At 42.3% G+C, this 26,541-nt stretch overlaps 1 protein-coding gene across 10 annotated transcripts in view; it reads left to right on the top strand.

Annotated features, from left to right (window-relative positions):
- The window catches only part of rc3h2 (ring finger and CCCH-type domains 2), a 122,904-nt gene that overhangs the window by 13,984 nt on the left and 82,379 nt on the right, over positions 1–26,541 (top strand). For 6 of the 10 annotated variants that reach the window (XM_085965709.1, XM_085965708.1, XM_085965701.1 and 3 more), the window contains exon 2: positions 19,567–19,653. The exons of 2 other annotated variants lie outside the window; for them this stretch is intronic. The gene's annotated coding sequence lies outside the window, so the exon portion shown is untranslated. The remainder of the gene's footprint in view (positions 1–19,566; positions 19,654–26,541) is intronic. 2 more of the 10 variants (XM_085965705.1, XM_085965704.1) reach the window with 1 other exon arrangement.

The raw sequence follows: 26,541 nt of genomic DNA, 5'->3' as shown, positions 1-26,541 counted from the left end.
GCTAGGGGAAGAAAAAAAAACCTAACAAAACGGCGGCTGATTTCTGCCGTTAGATCGAGGTTTCCGGCTCCCCCTGCTCCGTATCTGAATTCCTTGACTTAGCGGGGGTCTGGGGCTCGACTGCCGCCGCCAGTTGTGGGAAAGCCGGATATCGGCTGACTCCTACACTAAGCTGGCCTGCAAATCAGGTGGGGGGGGGAGAAAAGACTATCGGACGGGCCGCTGCAGCTATCGGACGGGCCGCTGTATTGTTGGGTTCACTCTTCCGGTACCTCCTTCACACTGCCTGGCTCGGCCTGCAATCTCCTACACAGGAGGGAACTCTGTGACCCTCTGTACCTGCTCACAGGGAAAGGCAGAGCTCCCGGACCACTCCTGTCATGTTTGGCGCCACTTGGGTCATGTCGTGCGCATGACTTACGCTCCACGAGAAAAAACTTTCGGTTTTTAGAGGTTTTCGGTTTTTGGAAGTGCGGATAAAGGATAGTCTACCTGTACCCTCTAGCAATTTCCTGACAACAGATGTTAAGCTAACTGGTCTATAATTCCCTGGTTTCTCTCTCTCTCTCGCCATTCTTAAATAGCAGAGTGACGTACACAATTTTCCAATCTGAAGGAACGGTTCCTGAAGCGAGATAACTTTGGAAGATTAAGGTTAGGGCATCTGCAATGTGCTCATCTACTTCCTTTAAAACCCTGGGATGGAAACCCTCTGGCGCTGGGGATTTGTCACTCTTTAGTGCCATTATTTTCTTCATTACTGTTATTTTACTTAAGTTAATTTTATTGTGTCCCTGTCCCTGATTCAATATTAGTTTCCTTGGGATATCCGGCATGCTATCCTCTTCTACTGTAAATACTGACGCAAAGTAATTATTCAACATGTCTGCCATTTCCTTATTATCATTGAGAATATCACCGCTTTCAGTTTTTAAAGGGCCAACATTGCTCCTGACTACCCTTTTGCTATTTATTATTCTTCCTCCCTCCTACCCCGCCACCATCAATGTGTAGCATCGTGGCCTGTATGATTAAAATAAAGCTGAAATTGATTTTTCATCTGATAGAAACCGTTTTTTTTTTTTAAAAAAAGCAAAACCTGATGTTTTAGTGCCTAAGTAAATCTTGTGAAATTAGTGGTGGATCTCCCATGGTGTTGTCACTAAGTTTGAGCATACATTTATAATCGGAATTTTATACCAAGAAATGCATATTATAATATGGTTGATCTCCATTTGTATTATTCAGACAGAAATTATGAAAAAAATACTCTTTCCTGCCTTGACACTTCTTTGCCCCTCTTAAGCTTTCCGTCTCCTATTCTCTCTTTTTTTCGCTTCCTGTCATTTTTATTCCCTGCATTTTATGTGCTCCCTCCTTTTCTTGGAATGTATGGTTAGGGTTCTGTCACATTTGTGCGAAGGAGCTGGGTTGGGAGTGAGTGGGAAATTAAAGTTTGGAGATGTTGCTCTTGCTGTATTGATTAATATTGCTGTCTCTAAGCCCTATTTTGGTTGTATTTTTTTAATTTACATTATTGATATACAGTTTCAGTTTGTATATTATTGCTGTGGACTCCATGCATTATAACTGCATTAATTATTATTGCTGTGGAGAAGGCGTGACTTCTGGGACTTGGGGCGGGTTTTTATAGGGCTGGAGTTTGGGAAGCTGGGAGGTGTATAGACTGGAAGGTATAAAGTGGCTGCTGAAATGAGTGCATAAAGTCAGGAATTTGTGCACATGGTAGTTTTCCTTCTGTTCTTTATTGATTTCAAAACGCGCTGGATAGCTGAACGAAAGCAGTAAAGAAATGTTGTTGTTTATTCCGTGTAGTCACGGACCTAATTCCAAATTTACACTACAGTTACTGCCCAAGATGTCCCAAAAGAGCCCCCAAGCAGGACCCGTATCAGGCTAAACACTGCCTATTAGTCTACTTTATTGCAGTACAACATGACTTTAATTTTATGATTTCAGAAATAGTTGGGTCTCCCAAGCTCCTCACTTTATTTATTGCAGAAACAAAATTCTGCTAGGCGTCAAAAATCGCAGCCTCCTAATTGTCCCGCATACAGGTGTAACCATCTCTGACTATCATCAACTGGGGTGGTGGGGGGAAGAAACGTTAAGCAAGTTGTTTGCTCGGTTTTGTGCTGCTTGTTTCCTCGCTGGTACCATATGGTAGTTGCTGAGCGACTGGAACTGCTTTTCATTTCTCATGATGTGAATTGGATATCCGGCTCAAATAACCACTATCGGAGTCAGTTCATTTGTTTTCACCCTTCAGAGGTGTAATGCTACAAACACATTTTAGGTGCAAGACTTTATTTATATAAATATACTTTTGAATTGATAATCAAATGCCAATTTTTTTTTTTTTGTCTTGCCAATTTTCTCCCCTACCCTGCTAAACATTATGCTGTGAGCCTTGACGATGAATGTTGACTCGGGGGTGGGGGGGAGAGGAGGAGGAGAATGAGGGGGGCACATCACATCTAGTCTTGATCCTGTCCTTACCTGATGTCCATACATGTGGAATTCCAGCAAAAGTCATTTGATAGTCATCAAGTAACCGTAACGCATTTCCCCTCCCTGGCCAAGGGACGCTGAGGCCAATTGTAGTCTCCCTACTGTTGCACTGGCTGAGATCAGTCACTTATAACAGGCTGGAATTCAAAAATCAAATGTCTTTAAACTTTAGATCAGTTTCAGAATTACTGTTGGCTTTGCCTTGTGCCATAGCATGCAGTATCTTCACTTTTTTACCTGCTGTGCTGTGTTGTGTTTGCACTGAATAGAATTGTATGCAGTTTGTCATCTCTTGTTTGAATTTGTGCTTGGATAGTTTAGCTTTAAAAATGGACTGCTCTTACTCCATTGTGCAAGACAATGAAAATAATACCTTTTAACAGCCCTCTATAATGTGCCTAAACACATTGTTTTGCCCTCCCTTTTAAATCTGATATATGAAACTTAAAGTTAAAAACAGCAGTAACAACCAAACAAGGCATTATAATGCCCTGAACTAGCTTCTGTTTACAGTAAAGTAGTGTAGTTTTGTAGTTTCTTGGTCTGTGTGCAACAATTATTTTATTTCTCTGACTTGTTTACTATCATCAGTAAAATGCAAGTGCTGTAAATTAATTAAGGCATAAAGTAGATTGGCTATAGAGTCCAAACTTTAAGCCCCATGCACTTCATAAGCTAAGGCAGATCGAAATGCAGAAGAGCTTTTGGCTCATCCTAACTCCTAAGAACATAACATAAGAATTAGGAGCGGGAGTAGGCCATACGACCCTTCGAGCCTGCTCCGTCATTCAATAAGATCATAGCTGATCTTCGACCTATAAGAACATATACCCAGGGGGCAACACCTGCAGACACACCACCCAACTTTCTCTCTTCTCCACCCCCCACCCTCCCCATCTGGAAGTTTATTCTATTCTACATGTTGATCATTCAGTGTGTGAAGAAGAATTTCCTGCCTAAAGTTAATATGAATTAAACAATGACAAAATTTCAAACCTGTCTTACCACTATTTGCGCAATTATGAATTAGTTTTGAAAATATTGGCATTGCCCATGAATATCGAGTTAGTGAACTTCAGTGTAGTTTGTCTCCTTTTCTTGTTAAATTTAAATTTTAGAGCCATGCAGTCGATCCAGCATTTTTCGTGTGCACTTGGTACATTGGAATTACTAATTTTGGAATGATTTTATATCCCTATTACATTTTATATCTCATGTTGGTTCTGCAAATACTGGATATTTTATAGTCGCCATGTGCGAATGGTTGACCTAGTCTGTGTTCTTTCCTCCTTTATTCCAGCTTGTATGGTCTTGACTTTTATTTTGACTGTTATGGAAGTCTTTGGTAGGCTTTTAATGCATTAACACAAGTTACAAATCTCAAATTAAGTCAAAAATGTTAATTTGAAGAATAGGTACATGAGAGATCTTCCCTTCTCTCCCACCTCATCCTGCATTTTTTTTTTAGAACTTGGCCCTTGTTATTTCTTTGCTGCTCGGAAGCTGGACAAGTGGTGCTGAAGTGACCGACTAGTGTCACATCACCATTTGTTTTACCTCTGGCCACAGGTCCTGACATGCTCAATAAGGATGGAAACCTGCTTTCAGCACTAACTTTGGCAACAGTCTTCACAACAAGAACTTTGTATCTGGGTGTCATCAAAGGCATGGAATGTGAAGCCTTTACAGTGCAGTATGTTATTGGCAGGAATATTTTTGGCATCTTGCCAAAGCAAAACATTACACTGCTAGTCAATGCATGTTTGAAGCTTGTATTTCTGCTAACTGTACAACCATAGAGAGTTATTGTTTGCTCAGCAAAGGGAAGGGTTTATTTGTTCTGAGTCAAGTTTACATCGTGTAACTGAATCATGCTAAGGTTACCTCTCATATTTAACTTCTAGAAAAAGCAACATAACACTGTTGTTACCAGTTATTACTAATGTGTTTCAACAACTCTACATAATTTCTCTGCCAATGGAAGAGTATTACAGGTGTGTTCTATACTTGTGGACTTGCTTCTACGATCCTTGTACTCACAATTCTCAAACCACAGGCTATATGGAGGAGTTCTCATGCGTTTTTATTTTAGAATTGTGCCATTAAGTAACGCACTGTTGGTTAGTGTAATTTGTTTTAATTTATATACAGTAATAAATGCCTCCTAACCAAGTATTGAAGTTGAGGAAATCCCGAAGACCAATTACTCTTCGCTTAGAATCAATAAATCTCTTAATCTGTATTTTATGCTTTATCAGTTTTTAGGGTTTTTAATATACTAATTCCTATGCGTTTACAATTTTAAAATACAATTGGTCTCCAGATCCTCAGACTAGGGAGTGAAAAGATTGGGTGGTGGTCCCATCCCCTGCTTGCTAACCAGTAAGTCCTGACAAAAAATGTGTAGATAGCATTGAGTTTAGCAGTGATGTTTCTTGTGGTCACATAGGCTCAAAGGTGAGGAATGGCTGCTTGATGGATGCTTGTGCCATGGAACTGGGGGTGGGAGCATAAGAAGGGATGGGTCCAACAGGGTTGCTTGTGCGGTGGGGAGAAGGGGGGGGGGGGTGGGGGGGAGTACATTTTATTAATGCACTAATCTCATCTGCTGAATTGGTCCATGAGGTAAGCTCCTTGTTAAATAAGAACATAAGAAATAGGAGCAGGAGTAGGCCATACAGCCCCTCAAGCCTGCTCTGCAATTCAATAAGATCATGGCTGATCATCCACCTCAACTCCACTTTCCCACCCGATCTCCATATCCCTTGTTTCCCCTAGAGTCCAAAAATCTATTGATCTCGGCCGTGAATATACTCAAAGACTCAGCAAAGAAGAGCAATTCCATTAACCACGGTGGTGGGGGGGTGCCGGGTGGAATAGGGAGTGCTCTCTATGGCAGACAATGAAAGTCCCACTGTGGCTCACCTGGCATTTTATATGGTTCTTTTTCAGGTCCTACACTGATCTCTTTGTTACCCTAGGCCCATATACTATTACTCCACACTGAATCAAGAACCAAATTCACTTTTTAAATGACTCGGCTAAATCGGTATTTACTGTAATTTATGGCAGTCTATTATTAACTCTGTAGTTTGAAGTGTCATTAAGTTTAATTTATGGATTTCTATGCATAACCTTGTGGACCTTTTTAACTTTTGGAAATGTTTTGACGCCTGATGTATTTATACACCACAAGCGTTTTATTTTATGTGCCAGTTTGGCTAACTCCACACCAAGGATTTGATCTCATCATCTAAATTGATGTGCCAGTGCAATATTGAGGGAGTGTTGCAGAGATTCTACCGTTCAGATAAGCTGTTAAACCGAGGTGCTGTCTACCTATTCCAGTGGTTCGATGAAGAGCAGGAAGTTCTCCCTGTGCTCCAATTAAACATTTCTCCCGGGGGAGATTAGGTATTTGCCAGTACCGCAAAACAGGCTCACAGCGATCAGCAGCCCATTTTACATCGCACCCATTTTCTTTTTCATTGACTTCAATGGAAAACAAAGTCATACGTGATGTAAAACAGGCTGCCAATTCTTTCAAACGTTTCGTGCTACTGTCGAAGACTAATTTCACCTCCGCTGTTTCTTAAAAAGCAGGGGGGTTGTATGCGGCATGAATCTATGAAGGGGGGACGGGGGTCGAGCTCCGCATAAAACATTTGGGAACCTATGATCTATGCAAAATTGATGCAGCAATTGGCAACATCCAGACACTACACCTGATATCATAACCTAGTAAGAACTGTTCAACTCTCTGTTTACTTAAAAAAGGTTATAATACGAAAGATGTGTCATGGCATAAATCATAGTCGTGGCAGCTAAGCTTTAGTTTTAGTAAATGCAACCAAACTCTGCGGGTGAATTAGAATTGTATTGTCCACGTACAACATTCCAATTTGGAAGACTACCAAGGGAGAAATCTGATTTTCATTCTAAAGCCCTATTGCTCATCTGACTCCTTGGAAACACATTCTAAAAAGGGTATATTAAACCTTTTGTGGACTGATTCTAATTTTATTGTCTAAGTATTGTGTTGTTTCAGTAGCATTCCCTTTTAGCTTGCCTATTATTTGACCAATAAATAAGTAGTTTTAGCCTGCTTACCAAGGTCTGAAGGCATGCCATTCTCTACCTTTCAGAACGGATAGGAGAACGTGGTGGGCACTCCATGCATTCTCCAATGAGTAATTAGAGGGTAATTGTTTAAACTGGGCACACTAAACCATTCACAACATTTATAAGGATGTAGGTTTTGGTCCATAATAGCCTTGGTTGATTATGAACATATTGGTAACCAGAATTCAGACTTAGAAATGACGGGAAGCCTGGATGGCGCTGCTTTTTATCCTGAGACTTTTTGTTTCCTTGCAACCATTATTGATATACTAAGGATGAATTCTTATTTGATTTACCTTTAGTGGAAATTTTATATACTTTTAAGAAAAATTGATTTCTGATGAAACAAAGAAATTGGAGGAGGGCAAATACAGTAGTTCATCTTGGTCTAAAATGTACTAATGGTATTAGCATTTTTCTGAGTGAACATAATACCAATTTTAAACCTTGTCCCATAAATGTTTTAAGTTTATGTACGATTCTCCATTTTCTTCAAATGGTATCCATTGGCAATTCATGTTTTCCACAGGACATTAATATCTTTGTTCTTTTTATGGTATTAGTGCGCCATTCTATTGAATCTAAGTAAAACAGATTAGATTGTTAGTAAAGAAAATGTAGCATTCTCCCCTAACCCCTAAAGCAACCATTTAGCAGATAGATGGGCAAACTAGACTCGCCGAGGTTGCGAACAATCGGGTTCAGCCTGAGACAGTAGCCAGGGAAAGGGATGGAATCGGTGGCTAAAGAATGGAGTTTGAGACAATGGCTTTGGTCTTCCCAATGTTTTAATTGGAAGAAATTCTGGCTCATCCAGGACAAGCAGTCTAACAATATAGAGGCAGTGGAGGGGTGGAGAGCATTGGTGGTGTGGTAGTGTTGGGTATCCTCAGCGTATGTGTGAACCTAATGTTATGTCTTTGGATTTCACCAAGGGGCAGCAAGTGGATGAGAAGTAGGAGGGGGCCAAGGATAGGTCCTTGGGGGACTCCAGAGATAACCAGATGGGTGCGTAGAGAAGCGTGAAGACCAATGTTCCCAGTAATTTTTTTTTGAGTGCACGGCCCCTTTAATGGGCTGCGTGGCCCATTCAACTTTCCATTCGTGCACGTTTTTTTCCATTTAAAAGCTGCTGAGCGGCCTGCGCGGGTCCTTCAGGCCGCTGCGCAGCTTACCGGGAACATTGGTGAAGATGGGTCTTGGGCTCCACAAGGACTGTGCCAGTTCACTACCAATGCTGCCATGGACAGATACATCTGTGATGGATAGATTTGTAAGGACGAGGTCAAGTAGGTTATTCCCTCGTGTTGGCTCTCTCACCACCTGCCGTAATTCCAGTCTGAAAGCTATGAAGTCCCACACCCAGTACATCTGTGCCCTTGCTACTGTCGGTATGTCCTTCAAGTGGTGTTCAACATGGAGCAGTACTGATTCATTAGCTGAGAGGGCAGTAGGTGGTAATCAGCAGGTTTCCTTGCCCATGGTTGACCTGAAGTCATGGGTTTTTGTGATGGAGTAAATGTTGAGGACTCTCGGGGCCACTCCACCCAACTGTATACCACTGTGCCCCCACTTCTGGTAGGTCTGCCCTGCCGGTGGGACAGATCATGCCCGGTGAAGGTGACGGAGAAGTCGAAGATGTTGGCTGATGGGTATGATTCTGAGAGTATGACTGTGTCAGGCTGTTCTTTAACTAGTCTGTGGGACAGCTCTCCCAACTTTGGCACCACTCCCGAGATGTCAGTGTGGAGGACTTTGCAGGGTCAACTGGGCTGCATGTGCCTTTGTCATGTCCTGATTCGATGCCTAGGTCGCAGGCGAGTGGTCCGTCCAGTTTTATTCTTCAATTTCTTTCTAGCCCTACATTAGAACTGAGTAACTTGCTAGGCCATGTCAGAGAGCAGTTAATAGTCAGTCACGTTGGTGTGGCACTGGCGTCATATGTAGGCCAGGCAGGATAAGGATGGCAGGTTTTCTTCCCTAAAGGGCATGAGTGAACCAGTTGGGGTTTTCTGACAATCTGACAGCTTTATGGGTCACTTTTACTGGTACCAGCTTTTAATTTCCACATTTGCTTTATAAATTGAATTCAAATTCTCAAACGGCCATGGTGGGATTTGAACTTGTTCTCTGGATTATCAGTCCAGTAACATAACCACTACACTACGTACCCTAGGCAGTGTCCTAGGTTCAACTATATCCAGCTACTTCATCAGTGACCTTCCCTCTATGGTCTGAAGTCCGGCTGATTGCAGTGTTCAGCTACATTTGCAATTCCTCAGATTATGAAGCAGTCCATGCCCGCATGCAGCAAGATCGGGACAAATGGCAAGTAACATTTGTGCCACACAAGTGTCAGGCAATTACCATCTCCAACAAGAGAGAATGTAGCCACTTTCCCTTGACATTCAATGGTATTACCATCATCCATTCCCTACCATTGTCATCCTAGAGGTCACCATTGACCAGAAACTGAACTGGACCAGCCACAAAAATGCCCGTGGCTACTAGAACATGTCAGAGACTGGGTATTCTGCAGCAAGTGGCTCAACTCCTGAGTCCCCAAAGCCCCTCTATACCACCTACAAGGCACAAGTCAGGAATGTGATTGAATATTCTTTACTTGCTTGGATGGGTGCAGCTGCAACAACACTCAAGAAGCTCAACACTATCCAGGACAAAGCAGTCCACTTGATCGGCATCTCATCCACTGGCTTAAATACCCACTCCCTCCACCATTAGTGTACTGTGGCTGCAGTGTGTACTATCTACAAGATGCACTGTAGATGCAGTTCATGCATCCTTGGCATACAGGAGGTTGGTCCATGAGATTTTCCCTGAAAATGGATGCAATGAAGTCCAATTTCTTTGCTTATACCTTTTACTTAGTCTAATATTGACTTCCCCAACTCTATCTCCACCTGTTGATCCCCCTACTATACGGAAAATTGTTTTTTCCCCTTGCCTCCCATAAGAGAAAAAAGAATTGAGCTACACTGCTTGTTATTAAATAATGTGTCTGTACAGCAATTGGTGGGACCTGCATTGCTCCACTCCTCTCTCGTCCCCCATAGTGCATGCCTGCAGACTATTCACCTATCAAGGCACACACATGAATAATGGTCACTTAGATGAGGTACAAGAGAGGAGTGTAATGATGACAGGCGCTATAGAACAGTACCCTAGTGCAGAGTCAATGCAGTTTGGAGAGGAGGGTAGAAAAAGTGGTCAGAGGGACAAAAAATTATAATTTATTCACTGGAGTTAATTGAGCATAAAGTAGTAATTGCAGAGAAAACTATGTAAATTATGTCGTTTGTCCATTCAAGCCTGCAGGGTATAAGCGCTCTGCATTTTATGCAATACTGTGCTGCAACAGCTGAGCTAATGAAGTGAATTCCCTCTGTAATTGGTGTTTGGATTAATATTTTGTTTTAATTTAAACATGGTACTCAATTTGGAAAAATGCTCTTGAAACACATGGGAGAATTCAATTAGGTAAATTTTTAATAAATACAGTTTACTGGCACATTTGGCACAGGGCTCCAATAGCTGCAGATAATCTAACCACCAATGACCGTATGGTAGCTAACCTAGAGTGAGGCCACATGAGTAATAACTGCATGTAGTGTGCTGATGATTACTAGCCAACTTCCTTGTTTATTTCAAAGGAAAATCAATTTTATTAATTTGTCTGCCTACAAATTCCAGATACAGGAAACTTTCGTTTAACCGGAGGTTAAAAGTCCGGAAAGCTCTCTCTACCGGCAGAATTCAGGAGCAGTTTCCTATAAGTTTTTTTACTTCTCGTTGCTTTTTTTTTTTCCCCAGTCAGGCTCTGCAAGGTCTGTAGCTAAGCAACAGCTTCAGCTAGAGACGCTTGCAGCTGCAGTTGACTCTTTTGAAGCTGTTGCTAAGCAACAGGGTTTGTTGATTCACACGGAGCTGAAAAGCTCTATGTTTTAACATTAGCGCTGGTTTATACGGCAGTTTTGATGGGACGGCACCAACTCGGTCCCGTCAGTGCCGGATACCAGAAAGTTTCCTGTACATTATTGTGCCTGTGCTACTGCAACTCAAATCTGCTTGTTTGGATTATAACTGCCCCGATCATTTTTTTTGTCAAAGTAGTAAATTGGCTCTCCGAATCTGTTCATATACCATGTAACTTCTATTGCAATTATTAGAAATTTAGTCTGTTTTGTGTTGTACTCTGGATTTTAGTTATCAGGTGTAAGTTAATCTAAACAACAGAAAGCCATTCAGTACCTTTTTTTTATTTTCAATTTTTCAAGTACTATTGATATACAGAATACCTGTAATTAACTTAACTGTTTTGAAGATTTATAAAATGCATCTAGGGCTTCTTTTCCAGGACCCCTTATTCTTGGACTGGATGAAAGAAAATGCTCATCATCTGATGACTAATCCCTCTCTTGTCTCTAACCTCCAACTTCTTTCCCTCCATCGCAATCTATCTTGTCTTTTGTTTTATGATATAATTATGGTCAGTGCTGTTCTGAATGTTTCTGTCTTTCTTTTAAGTTTTCCCGCACATGTTTCCCTCCTCCTGACATCCTTGCTGTATTGAAATTGAGACTCAACACCTAGTCTTCTACTCCAACTCATTCTTTTCCTAGGATTTCAAAACTAGAACTTTATACTTCCCTCAGTCTTTCTATCCTTCCTTCTGCAATCTTCAGACTTTTAAAACCCAACCTTGTCATCATCTAATCACTACTTCTAGATTTACTTCAACTCTTTCAGTCTCTAACCTTGATGGTATCCTGCATTGAGCTTTGATCATTCATGTTGGGTTTGTAATTGTAAAGAACAGAACTGCATATTAATTCAGTCTCCTGTAGTCCTGCATATTATTTAATGTATAAATTTCCACATGTGCCATCATTTCTAGGAGTAATACTAACTCATGTAATATGGTATACAATGTAATGCAGCATCTCCATGTCACCCTGGATAAATTGTTAATTTACACTGCCTCTGCATACATGTAGACTTGCTTACTTTGATAACATTTGCATATACAGTCAGATTCTACTGTTCATACATAATGTTGGTGTTCGCCATTGTAACGAGGACGTGCCTCTTGACTTCAGGCAAAAATGAACTAAATACAAAAGTAGACCACAAATATTTTTATGTACACATTAATCAACCCAACAATAATTTGAAAAGGTCAGCAGTGTTTAGAGGGTCTAAATATTCAGTGTTGGCTAACAGCTAGCTGTCAGTAACTTTTATAAATTGTTGAGTTGGCCCATTTTGGTCCTGAGAGAACCTGATTGTACAGGGCAGCCTAGGCAAATAGGCTGGTGACACTTGCTGTTGAGGCTCATATATGTCTAAACACACTGCTATTGAATGAGATACCTGAGGGCTATTGGCACCTGTGGAACTATCCTAGCAAGACCACCATCTTCAAAGAAAATAGGATGGGGAATTATTCTGAGGATGCTGAAAGCATATTTATGTTTGAAAATACATCTGGTAAATAGTGTTTCAAACATCTTGTACACTCCATCATAAACAACAGGATTTATCAAAGTTGGCAGTGTTTAAGGCTTACTCCCTACTTCATCCAAGTACAGTTACACATTGCAGTTTAACTTACCCTCTTTTTTTTCAGGCATTTAAGTTGTAGACCCCCAAAAAAGGGTACTATTTCCTTCCCTTCTTTCTTCCTGGTCCATCAGTTGTGATGCCTTATGTATCAGATCAAGAATCTCCCCACCCTCTATGTGCCATGTAACCTCTGGGAGAGGTGAAAAACTAGGTCAAAAACCCAAGGCCAATTAGGAGGAAAAAGATTCTGCAAAATTCCCCTCCCATCTCTCTAGGTGGTTGAAACTAGTCCAGGAGACCACATTGACCACTATTTATATTAATTGGTAACTACCTCTTGTATAATTTGATCTCCGCTCCAACCAAGAACTGCTCCACCTCTCCCTTGAAGTTGCATAGTGAATCAGCACTCGCCACACAAGTTGGCAACCTGTTGCACAGGCCTGTTCTTCTCTGGGAAAGGAAGAACCACCAAACATCTAACCTATTTCTTCCCTTACCTACCTGTCTTCTCCCACATCACCATTCCTTCTCTCATCCAGTTGTGTTTTGAACTTATTTACACTGTCCATGTCAGTGGCCTTCTCTGGTAACTTTATGAAAAAGTTGCACCTAACTTTCCTCTTAATCTATCCAGCACCATATTTCAACAACTGCGCCGTGCCTCCTGCTTTAGCCATTCATCGCTTATTTTGGAAGCTTGTCAGAAGCTTTCTGAAAAACCTATTTGTAATATCACGTGCACTACACCTGCCCACTAATTTAGTAATATTTGCAAAACTCCACCAGATTAGTTAAATATGATCTCCCGTTCCTGAAACCATGTTGAATGGCCTTTAAATTATAGTTTTCCAAATATTCCACCACACATTGTGTGGTGGATGTGCCTTTAAGAGCCCCAGGTGTGCTGTGGTGCCGGTGATTGCCACTCGGGCTATATAAGCCTGTGTATTGTGTATATCCGTTAGAACCCCCCCCCCCCCCCAGACTTTGCTTAGTAAATACCTATGAACCAACTCCTGTCTTCAGTGTCTTTATCAACACACGGACACTACAGTGGCGACGAAGTGGAAACGGACTTGCCTGCAATTCCTCGGGCGTCCTGAAGACTCAAGGAAGTGAGAGAAGCTGTGGTTTCATCAGCTGGCCAAGCTGGTGGCAGGTACTGCGCTAAATCCTTCCTGGGCATCAGGCTGGGGCTCCAGCGGCTGGCTCTACAGCTGAGACAGGCAGCGAAATCGGAGGAAAGCAATAACGGACTGGGAGGGAGCACTCGGGAGATGGCCGGCGCAGCAAGCAGGTCAGCGTTCAGACCTGGACCAAAAACTCCGGCGGGAACGAGTCTCCAACAGTAAATAAAAAAATAAAACAAACGGAAACCGCAGTAAACAGCGTTGTCATCGGCAGCAGCGGCGGGAAAGCGCGGGAAGCGCCATATCTTTTCTACAGAAAAGAAAGAAAAGCGCAGGAAGCACCATATCTTTTCTAAGATGTCTAATTCTGGCAATATTGATGTTTTTGATAACGAGATAGAGGATTGGACCACATATATGGAAAGAGTGGAGGTTATATTGCACCGCAAATGGAATAGAAGATGAAAAAAAAGCTTCAGTGCTTCTGGATCTAATGGGCGCAAAGATATACAAGCTGTTACGAAACTTAATCACTCCAGCTGAACCGATGGACAAGAATTTTGAGGAGATTGTTGATACCCTACATTGCCAATTCGAGGCAGGACTGGCAGATTCTCTGCGAGACAAATTCATCTGCGATTCCCTAAGTGTAGAAACACAAAAAAAGCTATCTTCTGAGAAAAATTTAACACTGGACAAGGCTTTCAGTGCAATAGGAGCTGCAGAGATACAGCAAAGGCCACAGGACTTCGGCACCCATGAAATGACACGGGGTTTCGAGAGATGTTATCGCTGCGGCAGATCCACCCATGACCAGAGGGACTGCTGGTTCAAGGAAAAAGCATGCAGGCGATGCGGAAAGATGGGACACATTCCACGTGTGTGCCGATCTGGAAACAAAAAATCCACTAACAGGAAAAGAATCAATAAGGAAAAGCACAGAAAGGCACAAATGATGACGGACAGTAGCTCCGAAGACCAGAAGAGCGATAGCGACTCCGGGAACAAGAGACTAAGCTCTCTCAAATTACATAATGTAATTGCCAAAGAAGATTACCAGACCATTTGGGTTACCCTCAATAGCAGGGTCCCCAGTTAAAATGGAGCTAGATACAGGATCAGCTCTGACCGTCATAAATCGACGGGATTACGAGCGGCTATTTCCGCATATACCTTTAAAAGGCACATCCATTATCTTGAAAACATATACGGGGCAGAAAGTATACCCCAAAGGAAAAATAAGGGTGCCTGTTGTATACAACGGCAAGGAAATACAGAAGTTGTATTTATACGTTCTACAAGATGGTGGTCCACCGCTGTTGGGACGTGAATGGATCAGAAAAATACATTTAGACTGGCACTCCATTCAGGCACTGACGGTGACCAGTAAGGAAAAAAATGATGATGACGTCATACCTGAACGATTAAAAGACATCTTGGCCAACGCCAAGGAAGTGTTTCAAGAGAAACTAGGAACCTTGAAAGGCATCACCGCCTCAATAAAAGTGGAAGATGCAGCAATTCCCAAGTTTTTTAAGGCAAGACCGGTGCCATACGCAATTCGTCCAGCAGTCGAGGCAGAGCTGGAGAATTTGGAAAAGGCAGGCGTATTATCTAAAATAGATTGGAGCGAGTGGGCAACACCCATCGTCCCAGTCATGAAGAAATCATTGAAGAATGATAAATCTGAAGAACAAAGAAAAATTCGCATCTGTGGAGACTTCAAGGTGACTGTAAACCCGGTCCTTCACACGGTACAGTATCCTCTTCCGAGGATAGAAGATATTTTCGCCTCACTAACCGGAGGGAAACGTTTCACCAAAATTGACTTGGCACAGGCATATCTACAGATGGGGGTTGAAGAGTCCTCTCAAAAAAATATCTCACGATAAATACACACAAAGGTCTGTACCAGTACAATCGACTGGTTTTCGGAGTAGCATCCGCTCCAGCTATCTGGCAAAGAGCTATGGAGCAAGTCCTCCAAGGGATTCCGGGGACTCAATGCTACCTAGACGACATCCTTGTAACAGGAGAAAACTACAACGAGCACCTTGCCAATTTAGAGCAGGTGCTCACTAGGCTGAGAGAACGGGGCCTACGAGCAAATCGCCCCAAGTGCGAATTTTTCCGAAATCAAATATCATATTGTGGCCACATAATAAATAAGGAAGGGTTGCATAAGTCACCTGAAAAAATTGAGGCAGTCATAAAAGCCCCAGCACCTGAAAATGTTTCACAATTAAGGTCGTTCCTGGGATTAATAAATTACTATCATAAATTTTTACCGAACTTATCAACTCTTCTACACCCTCTTAATGAACTGCATCAACTCTTCTACACCCTCTTAATGAACTGCTACAAACAGGAGTAATTTGGAAATGGAACGAAGACTGCAAAAGTGCCTTCCATAAATGCAAAGACTTAATCACATCCAAAGAAGTTTTGGCTCATTACAACCCATCACTGCCAATCAGACTGGCGTGCGATGCATCCCCTTACGGCATAGGAGCAGTATTATCGCATAAATTCCCTGATGGCTCGGAACGGACTATAGCTTTTGCGTCACGCTCATTGAACTCAGCTGAGCGTAACTATGCCCAAATCGACAAGGAAGCACTCAGCCTGGTATGAGGAGTAAAGAAATTCAACCATTACCTACACGGACAAAAATTTACCTTGTTGACTGACCATCAACCCCTCGTCTCCATATTCAACCCTAAAAAGGGTGTTCCCGTTATGACAGCGCAAAGGCTACAGAGGTGCTCCCTTTTTCTAGGGGCACACCAATACAACATAGAATACAAAGGGTCAAAACAGCATAGGAATTCTGACGGTTTATCGCACCTACCGCTGCCAACGGTAGAAGAGGCACCTACAGTAGACCCAATGGAGATGTTCCACTCTACCATAGTGGAATGTCTACCAGTAACAAATTCTGCCATTGAAAGGGAAACGAGAAATGACCCGACTCTTTCACGGGTCTACGATTTAACAGTGAAGGGATGACCAGCACATGGCGAACCACTGTTGCCAGCATTCTCGCAAAGAAGAGAACAGCTGTCAGTGTGCCGAGGAACCTTGATGTGTGGATCTAGAGTGGTGATTCCACCCAAACTCCAGGATAAAGTGCTAAAGGAGCTTCATGAGGGGCATCTGGGTGGAGTGAAAATGAAGAACCTAGCCAGGGCATTTGTATGGTGGCCAGGTATCGATGGAGACATCGAAGAAATGACCAAGAGCTGCCTAGGATGCCAGAAGGTCCAAAACGCTCCACAACAAGCCCCTCTACATCCATGGGAGTGGTCCTCATCTCCCTGGCAAAGGGTACACATCGACTTTGCTGGTCCATTTATGGACTCAATGTTCTTAATCGCGGTTGATGCATACTCCAAGTGGCCGGAGGTAATAAAGATGTCCTCCACCACCACGGAAAAAACCATCACAGTATTAAGGACCATATTTGCCAGGAATGGGCTGCCGGAACAGATCTGTTCTGATAATGGACCGCAATTTGTGTCCGAAGAATTCAGGAAGTTCTTAAAAAAAAATTTAAAAAAAAAACAATGGGGTTAAGCACTACACGTCCGCCCCATACCATCCTGCCACCAATGGATTGGCTGAAAGGTTTGTCCAGACCTTCAAGAAGGCCATGGGTAATGAAGACATAACTTCAGCACAAGGTGGATAACTTCTTATTCGCATACAGGAATGCAACACATATGGTTACCAACCAAACTGGGACTACCGTACCGAGAAATGGCAGCCTGGAACTAGCTGCACACGACTAGGACCACTGATGTATACCGTGGACATCGGAGAAAGCATAATAAGGCGCCATGCTGACCAAATCATAAAGTCATCCGAAAAGGGACAACCTACACCACCACTCTATACATCTAACGATGAAGTAGAGATACCCATATCTACCTCCGATCCGGTGATACTGGAACCCGATGAACCCGACACTGGCATTCGAGCTGAATCAGCCTTGCCAGAAGAACCTACTACACCACCAGAAACTACTACACCCCCGAGGCGTTATCCGGACCGAGTCAGGAAGCCTCCTGAGAGACTGACTTATAATTAATTAACTACAGCAATGTGTATATTATTTTCTTATAACATGTAATTAATAATTACTTAAAATATGATGTACTGGTTAGCTAAAAGGGGAGGAATTGTAGTGTATGTGCCTTGAAGAGCCCCAGGTGTGCTGTGGTGCCGGTGATTGCCACTCGGTCTATATAAGCCTGTGTATTGTGTATATCCGTTAGAACCCCCCCCCCTCCCCCAGACTTTGCTTAGTAAATACCTATGAACCAACTCCTGTCTTCAGTGTCTTTATCAACACACGGACACTACACAATGTTCCAAGGTTGTTTGAAATTTTTTTAGTAAGCTTAAACTTATTTTTTTTCCTAGTATGTATTTTGATTTTTCAAAATAGATTGGGATTATGTTAGACACTTTCTAATCATAAACTCTGAATTTACAAAAACATGGGCAGTGCTGTAGTGGTCATGTTACTGGACTAGTAATCCAGAGGCCTGGACTAGTCATCTAGAGAATGAGAGTTCAAATCCCACCAGGCCAGTTTGATCAATTGAATTCCATTTTAAAAAGCTGGTATCCGTAACAGTGACCATGAAGCTGTCGGATTGTTGTAAAAACCCAACTGGTTCACTAATGTCCTTTTAGGGAACGGTACCTGCGTCCTTATCTGGTCTGGTCTATATGTGGCTTCAGTAATGCACCAAGTGGTTGACTCTTAATTGCCTTCTGAAATGGCCTCATAAGCCCCTCAGTTGCATCAAAAGAACACCACATGGACTGCAATGGCTCAAGAAGAAGGTAGACCACTACCTTCGCTGGACAACTTTGGATGAACAAATGCTGGCCTTACTGCATCAGAGAATTACATTTTAAAAATCACTCATTACTTTAAAAGCTATACTGGCTCCCTCTCCCCTCTCCTGAAAGTGGTAGGCCATTAGGGCATGCTGAAGTAAAATAATTTTCCTTCAGTTGATAAATATACTAACTACTAACCCAGAACAAAAAATAGAAAAAAGGCCTTCCTGGACTCCCTGTTGTAGCATCTCAGCAACAATCTTGTTAGCCTCTGGTTTAGCCACTAATAAGTGGGAAGATTCCAACATCTTTCAGCAGTATGATTTTCATTGTCTGATTTAGAGACAAGAAATATTGTCAAAGGGCACCCTTAATTGAAAGGCTTTTGTTTCTTTGAATTAGTCAGAATCGTCTTACCAGGCAGCTGTGGTCTTTGAACATAGAAGTTTCAGAGTAGTTCTATTTCCGAGTAGTTTAGTTAACGGAATAATGTTTTCGCGTTTTCAGTAAGCGATTATTGACCCATCCTGGATCTCCATCTTCTTAGCCCCTGATGTGCCTCAATGAATCCGAGACTCGACGTTAACGGAGCAAAGCAAGGCTTTTATTAACTAAGAAAGTAATACACAGTGGAGAAGTGTCTCCCATCCAAAGATCTGCTGCACTGTCTGTGAGACAGTGCAGCCTGCTTAAGTAGTGGCCAGGTATGGGCGGAGCCCTACACACAATACAGTACCAGAGGGGAAATGAAACTGAAACTAAACTAAACACAGAGAATACAGTGCCTGATGAACGGCATATTTCATCACAGCCCCAAAAGGAAGTGATCAGGCTGATTACCAAGTTTAGTTGTATACAAATTACATGGCACGTCCTTTTTTTAAATAAGAAAACATTCAAGCAACATCAGATACTTTGACAAAGATGCTTCCTGCACACTAAAGACACTTCAAAATTAATGTTCTGGAAGACATCAGCAGATCTGGCATGATGCCCACCCAATTCTGCTTCCTGGGTGTTGCTGTTATTGGGAGTGTGTTCTTGGTACCTGATGATAGTGGGTTCTACGGTGTGGTTTTCTTAAAATAGATCACTGGCATCACTAGCCTAGCAACCCCAGCCCACCTACGCCGATTAATTAAAATAATTACGCAAGTTACCTACAGATGAGATGAGAGGTGACCTCTTTTTAAATAACAGTATTTATTGAGGGAGGGAAGGAAGATAATTTTTGGCAAAATGCCTGAATATTGCAGATGTACTGTACTGTGCAGCAGGGGACCGCTGTAATTATGGACAGATTTTTTTTTCTTCTTTAAATGTGTTTCTTTCCTCCTCTTAGATTTTGCACCCTGTGACCCAGATGAAGGGAGATGAGAAGGAGACCTGGTCCAAACCTTGGTCAGTGCCACTTTGTAACCAGCCCCAGGTGATGTCCAAGGACCTTTCTTTTGCTCCACCCCCATGTGTATATATATATATATATATATATATATATATATATATATATTCAACATCTGCCTGATGGCATAATTGTGTGAAAAATTACTGCCAGAAATCCAGTTTATCAAACCAAGAAATCCTAAGAGGAGGATTTTTCCCATCCCCACACCGTGACACTTTCTCTGTGTGAGTGTGAAGTAGTCAGATGCATTAAATACCCAGTGATTGAAACCAGGGACTATTAGTTTTAATTTAGATTTTAGATAACTGACCATATAGGAAGACCAATCTGGAGGATGATCAGAAATACAAGAAAATTAGTTTCCTGCACAGACCAATTTCATTTATTCATTTTTTAAATTGTTCTTGGATAGTCGGTAACATTGTGTGGCCTGGAAATGAGTTTTTGAACTCTACTTCCTATCTATCTTCAAAGACTGCTTACTTGCACCACTACTTAGTGCCACTGAAACCCTTATCCATATTTTTCACAATTCTAGACTTGATTTCTCCAATGAGAATGGCTTTCCATCCTCCATTAACTTGGCTACCTACTTGTATTAAATCTGGTTTGCCCATTGCCACCAATTCTTGTTGATCTACAGTGGCTCCTTGTGCCCTAGTGCATTGATATTAAAATCCTCACCTTCCTCTCGATGCAAAACCTCATTCAACCTACATCTGTAGCCTCCTGCAACCTTGCCCCTCCTCCGATTCTGACCTCCTGTGCGTCCTTTCCAGCCCCTTGCCCCCCTTTGGTACCAAAGCCTTCAGCTGCCTTGGCCATATTCTAGAATTCCCTGCTTAAAGCCTTCTGCCTCTCTAACAACTTGCTTAAAACTCACCTTTCACTGAAGCTTTTGTTCAGCTCTCATTCTGGCTTAGCACCTGTTTTGTTTTTTTCCCTCTGTAAAGCACGTGATATTTTTCTGTTAAAGGCACAATCTGCAATTGTTGATTCTGTACATTAGCAGATATGTTACCATGATGTGAATGTCACTAGAAATATCTAGTATTGAAACAGTTAATGGATGTGCATATTCTGTGCCTTCTAACTTTATACTATTTTTCAGAGACTGAGCAACTTCCTGAACTCAGCTCATTTTCTCTCTTTTGTTTTGAATCTCACTTTATTGCAGGTGAGGGAATGATCAGCCTGTGAGTGTTGATAAAACTCTACATGGTTAGCATATTTTAGTTGTGAAATGTTCTGCACGTATGATGTGGTTTTAGAGGCTGGGGGTGATGGTGTAGGTAATAGAGAAACTGGAAGGGGTGGCCAAGTTGAGCTCCATTCAAAATTGAGAACAGGGCCGATATAGAGGCCTGGGATCTTGAAATGTATGATCTCAGTTTCTTAGATTAATTCCAAACGAGATTAGCAACATAACATTTGGTATTAAGGAATGTTGTATATTGCATGTGCACGTTGCATTTTATACATTGCTATTTGTTCTTACTAAACACTGATCATTTCATTCTTTTGACTTGCTTTATGTAGTTGTCCCTTGGTTTCCAATGTTTTTATTCCTTCAATTTTTTTCTACTTCATGAGCTAGTAGCTCTATTCTATTCTTGCTATATACAGGAAACTTCGCGATATCCGGCACCGACACGTGATGCCGATCTATGAAAACTTCCGGACAGACCAGCGCTAATGTTGAAGGATACAGAGGTTTTCATCTCTCTATCTGACAACAAACACTGTTGCTTAGCAACAGCTTGTAACCAGTCGGCTTGTAACCAGTCGGCCCGTACCTTGGAAGCGTCTCTGTAGCTTAGCAACAGCTTCAGAGAGGCTTTCCAGAGACTGACTGTTTTTAAAAAAATTAAAAAAAATGCTAGGAGAAGAAAAAAAACCTAACAAAACAGCTGCTGATTTCTGCCGTTAGATCGAGGTTTCCGGCCATACAACCTCCGGATAAACCAAAGTTTCCTGTGTTAAATTAAAATCAAGTGAACAAGAAGTTACATGATATTCAGCCATACATTAATTCCAGACAGTAATGATAGCATAGTATATATTTATAACTGTGACAGAGTTCAGAATGGAATATAATCTTGGTCTTCAGATGAATAATAAACTGCTTAAGCTTTGCACATGCAATGTGTAACCTGAGCTTTTTTCATTAGGTTATGATTGTTTAATCATTCTTAGGCACCCATTCTCTAATTTTGTCGGTCTGCATTCCTTTAGTTACAATATTTTCTTTAAAAATTGATTAAAGTGTCTATGAGAAAGTATTTTTATATACAATATATTGTAGTATTGACTTAATTAATTGTGTCATAATATACAAAGGGTTTTAAAGAAGCTTAATTCACAGAGCAGCATGCCCTAGATTATTTTGATTTTAAAACTAAACATCATGCCTGAGCCAGGTATCCAAGATGGGCCAAGCCATTTAATTTGAATATAAACATCTTGTGGGATGGCTATATATTAGTTATCAATATTTATTGAGAATATTATGTACATTATGTTTTAGTGCATTATCTGTGATGATTCATTATTTTCTACATACTTGATAAAATTAACGACTGTAAAATCTATAGTATTACTGCTGCTGTTCACTTATTCTTTTGTTTAAATTTGTCTGTCACAGTCCACTATAGTGTTATTCTCCTTCCTTCTGAAGATGAGGAAGATTACATGAGAGTATGTGATGAAATAAAGTGGAGGTTTTATCCCTATACATGCAGCAAACTTGCCTAGATATGTTGGCCCGTATTTTCTGATCGCAGGCAGAGGCCTGCGATCTAGAAAAATCTACGCCCTTACCTGAGGGCTCCTGGGACGCACACGCTTCCGTTCCTGGGCCTCTCCAAACTGCCAGTGCGCAGGGCCCACGTATCCCAGAGGCGCAGGCAGTTCGCAGCGTCCCTGGGATCACATGGGCAATGGGGAGCCAATCAAAGAAGGGAATCTCCCTTCATACACTTGACAGGAAGACCTGTCAAATGTATGAATGGAGATCACCCCAAAAACATAGTAAAACTTTAAATACATTTTTTTTTAAATCACATTTTTAAAATGACTTGAAATTACAATAAATTAAGCATTTTAAACAACAATTAAATTTTTTGAAAAAAATAATTCGCTTTTTACAGGGCTAAAAATAAATTTACCTTTTTTAAAGTATTTTTAAATGATAAATTAGTGAAAATGTTTTTTTTTAACTTTTTTTCAACTCTTATGGTAAAAACAGGCCTTACGCCTGCTTTTACCAGGTGTAAGAATTGTAAGGGTTTTCTGCGGGCAAAGGGTGACGTAAGAAAACTACTAGGCACTTGGTCTAAGCGTTAAACAAAGCTTTAATCAACTGTTTTACAACATGGAGGTCTAGTTGTGTCCTTCACTAGTTCCTGTTAATGTCCTGCGCCACCCATAAGCTGCTCAGTAGTATTTCATAAGTCTTTCTTTCATGAATGACTGATTCATGTCAGAGGGGCTCCAAAAAGCGAAACTACCTGCCCGCAGAGGCCCTTCTCCAGGGCAGCCTAAGGATCTGGCAAGACCATTCTTGACAGATCGCAAATGCCGGTTTTCAGCGCATGTGCTGTGCATGCCTGAAACCGGCCTTTTCGATGTCCCTACCGGTGGGTACACCGCGCGTACCCACTCGTAGGGATCGGACTATCTGGGCCATTATGTATGCAAATATCGCAGTCGATTTGCAGTCAGCCAGTGAATGATCAGATAATCTGTTTTTGGAGATAATGATAAACAATAAACAATTTGAACAAGATAAAATAGATAAAACAATGGGAAACATTCAAACATGAGATGCTTAGGGTATAAACTAGATGTATTCCCACAAGAAGTAAAAGGGGTGCAGCAAAGACTGAAATCCCTTGGATGAGTAGAGACAGTGAAATTTAAAATGAGACTTGGAAGCATATGATAAATCTAGGCCTAATGGCACAATAAAATTCCTCAGAGGATAAAATATAGCAAGGAAGCAAAATATTAGAACTGCTAAGAGAGGGTACAAGGAAAGACTGCTAGGGAAATAATAAAGGATTTTATAAGGAATGTTATGTAAAAGCACATTTAAAGGATAAGGCTGATTTGGAGCTAGAAAGGAAATCTTATGGAGAATGAAGGAAAGGCAGCGATGCAAGCTGAGTTTAAAAAAAAAAAAAAAAAACCACATTTTTGGGTAGTGGTTGGCACTAGCAAGGCAGTATTTATTGCCCATCCCTGGTTGCCTTGAGGGCATTAAGAGTTAACCACATAGTGTGGGACTGGAGTCACTTGTAGATCAGAGTGGTTGGTTAGGAGTGACAGGTTCTCTTCCATGAAGGACATTAGTGAACCTGTTGGGTTTTTATGACCTGGTTTTTTGCTTAGTGCTAGCCCAGATTTATTGAATTCAATTTCACAATTTGCCATGGTGGGATTTGAATGCTTGGGCCTAGAAATTTGGTTGGTAGCGCCAGCGATTAGCGCCTAAAGAGCCCGAGAATTGGGGCGTTACCCAATTTTTGGGCGGGTGCAGTGAATATAGCGCCACCTCCCATATTGAGTATCCTTTTAGCGCCGGCGCTAACTCTTTGCGCGCGGGCGCAGGCAGATCATGACGTCATTTCAGTGTGCAACGCCTTTTTGGCGCCCCAGACCGGATATTCGGTGGCGCCCGCAACCTTTCCGCCTGGCGCTATTAGTGACAGTTGGATGGAGTGTTCCCAGGCCCTTCTCGGACTCGGGGGGGCGCTACTTAAAGGGGACAGCACTAGTATAAAAGCTGCAGCCATTTGGGCTGGCCATTCTGATTGTTGCTGGAGAGAGTTGCTGACCTTCTGTTGGACAGTACTTTTCTCATTGAGCCTTTGGAGGCACTGGCACTGGCAGCTTGAGGGCCCGGCTCCCAAGCTGGTGATTCAGCATCTGAAAGCAGGGAGGTGGAAGAGTGGCTTTAGCAAAAGGACAGCTTGGCAGCAAGGGATGCCAGATTGCGGCAAGGCTATGACATGGGTCCACAGTGAGAAAGCATGCTGGCGGGGGGGAACAAGTGGAAGGAGACAGTTGTAAAAGATGAGAACCTTACCATCGCTGTCGACAATGGGGTCGGCAGCTGCAGTGGTTACAGGACCACTCAGACGTCCTCCAAGAATCTGGTGGACTCTCTCCTCGAGATCCGTGAGAGTGACCACTTGTGGAGGTCCTCCACCGGTGCGAAGCTGGTCTTTGCCAATCCTCGCCAGCTTGGACTGCAGGGGAAAGGAGGGGAAGTTATGTTACCTGATGCCGTGAGTGATCATCTCATGCCCCCCATGGTGCAAGAGCCCTTGCATGACGCCTTGAGTCAAATGTGCATGTGTGTGCCCAGAAAGTGCCATGGGTGCTTGCTGGCAGATGGCCAATGTGGTACAGGCCACCCTGTAGCCATTAAAGTCAGGTGCAAATGAAGGGATGCAGAAGTTTGCAGAAACAACACCCACCCTCACGACCCGAGTGAAGTCGTTGAATTTCTTTCTGCATTGGACAGGGCTCCTGGTCACCATGCTGCTGGAGTTGACCCTCTGGTATACATCCCTCCAAGCTCGTCGGTAGTCCTTATGATTCGGCCTCCTGCCATTGTCTGGGTAGAGAACATCTCGCCGGTGCTGCACTGCGGCCACCAATTGCTCCAGAGCCTCATTGGTGAAGCGCTCTGCTCTCTGTCTCACCTTCTCCATCCGGTCCAAGTTTTTAGCGCCAGAGAAGGGCCTGCGCCGACTCTGAGGCCTGCAAGGTGCAGTGTGTGGATGCTGAAGCTGACTGACCCACCCCTTTAAGAGCTGGTCGGCGCCTGGAAGTCTCGTGGTCATTGGTAATTGAGAGCACCTGCGCTGCGCCCGTCCGCTCCGATATTGGGTTGCGCCGGAAGTTTAGCGCCTTAGGAGTCCCGTGTAACGCCTGAATTCGCGCCTCAATCACCTTTAGGGGCGATGCAACCCAATATCGCGCCAGGTGGCGATAAGTTGTGTCTGGCTATAAACTTTGCGCTGTGCCAATTCTAACGCCCCAAGCGGGGCTATACCCAATTTCTAGGCCTTGATCTCTATGTTGCTAGTACCCTTTGTCTTGGTTTTCACAAAAGAGTGATAATCGGAATGAAGGAGTATAAAATGAGGAGGTGAAGCAATTAGATAGAATAACTTAAAAACTATGAAATATATTAAACAATTGGTGTAACTCTGAATGTAAAAGATAACGGGTCCTGCTGATGAGTACCCAAGAATGCTGAACCAAGTCAGAGGAAATTAGAGGCTCTCCACAAACATCATTGGACATGGAAGTTGTGCCGTAGGACTGGAGGATTGCCAATATTCAGAAAGGGAGATTAGTCGTCCTATCATGTTAGTGGATAAGCATTTCGAGGCCATAACACGGGATAAAATCAATGGCCTGGAATTTGCCGTTGTAATGACGGCAAAACTATCAGCGCTCGTCGTCATTACAACTGTGAAACTGACTCCAACTTCTGGCGTCCACACATGCGCAGTTAAATGCAGAAATCCAGAAGGTGCTGTCAGTCATTTCCTGCTCCTCCACAGAGAGCGCTGTTGAACTCTCCACAGCAGCAATCAATTAAAATCACTGAACTGATGAGAACTTCCCCTTTTACACTGTAATAACACTGTTTAAAAATCTCCCAAAAAGTTGAACCTTGTTCAGTGAGGTGTAACTGGATTTTTAACGGCGTACTGAGTCATAACTACTGCTGAACAACCGTACTGGCCCTGAAAAAAAATTGATAATTCCATGGTTTTTAATTTTTTTTTAAAGTTTGTTTGCTATTTAGCTTCTACCTTAATCTCATGTGTATGTCACAATCTTTATTTTGCTCTCTGTAAAATGATTAAAAAGTGAAGGATACCCAGTGCA

This window comes from Somniosus microcephalus, chromosome 23 (genome assembly GCF_052327205.1).
Source record: "Somniosus microcephalus isolate GS21.2 chromosome 23, FLI_Smic_1.0, whole genome shotgun sequence".
Taxonomy (NCBI): domain Eukaryota; kingdom Metazoa; phylum Chordata; class Chondrichthyes; order Squaliformes; family Somniosidae; genus Somniosus; species Somniosus microcephalus.
The sequence above is the reverse complement of the archived record's forward strand: the minus strand, read 5'-3'. Positions and strand labels throughout refer to the sequence as shown.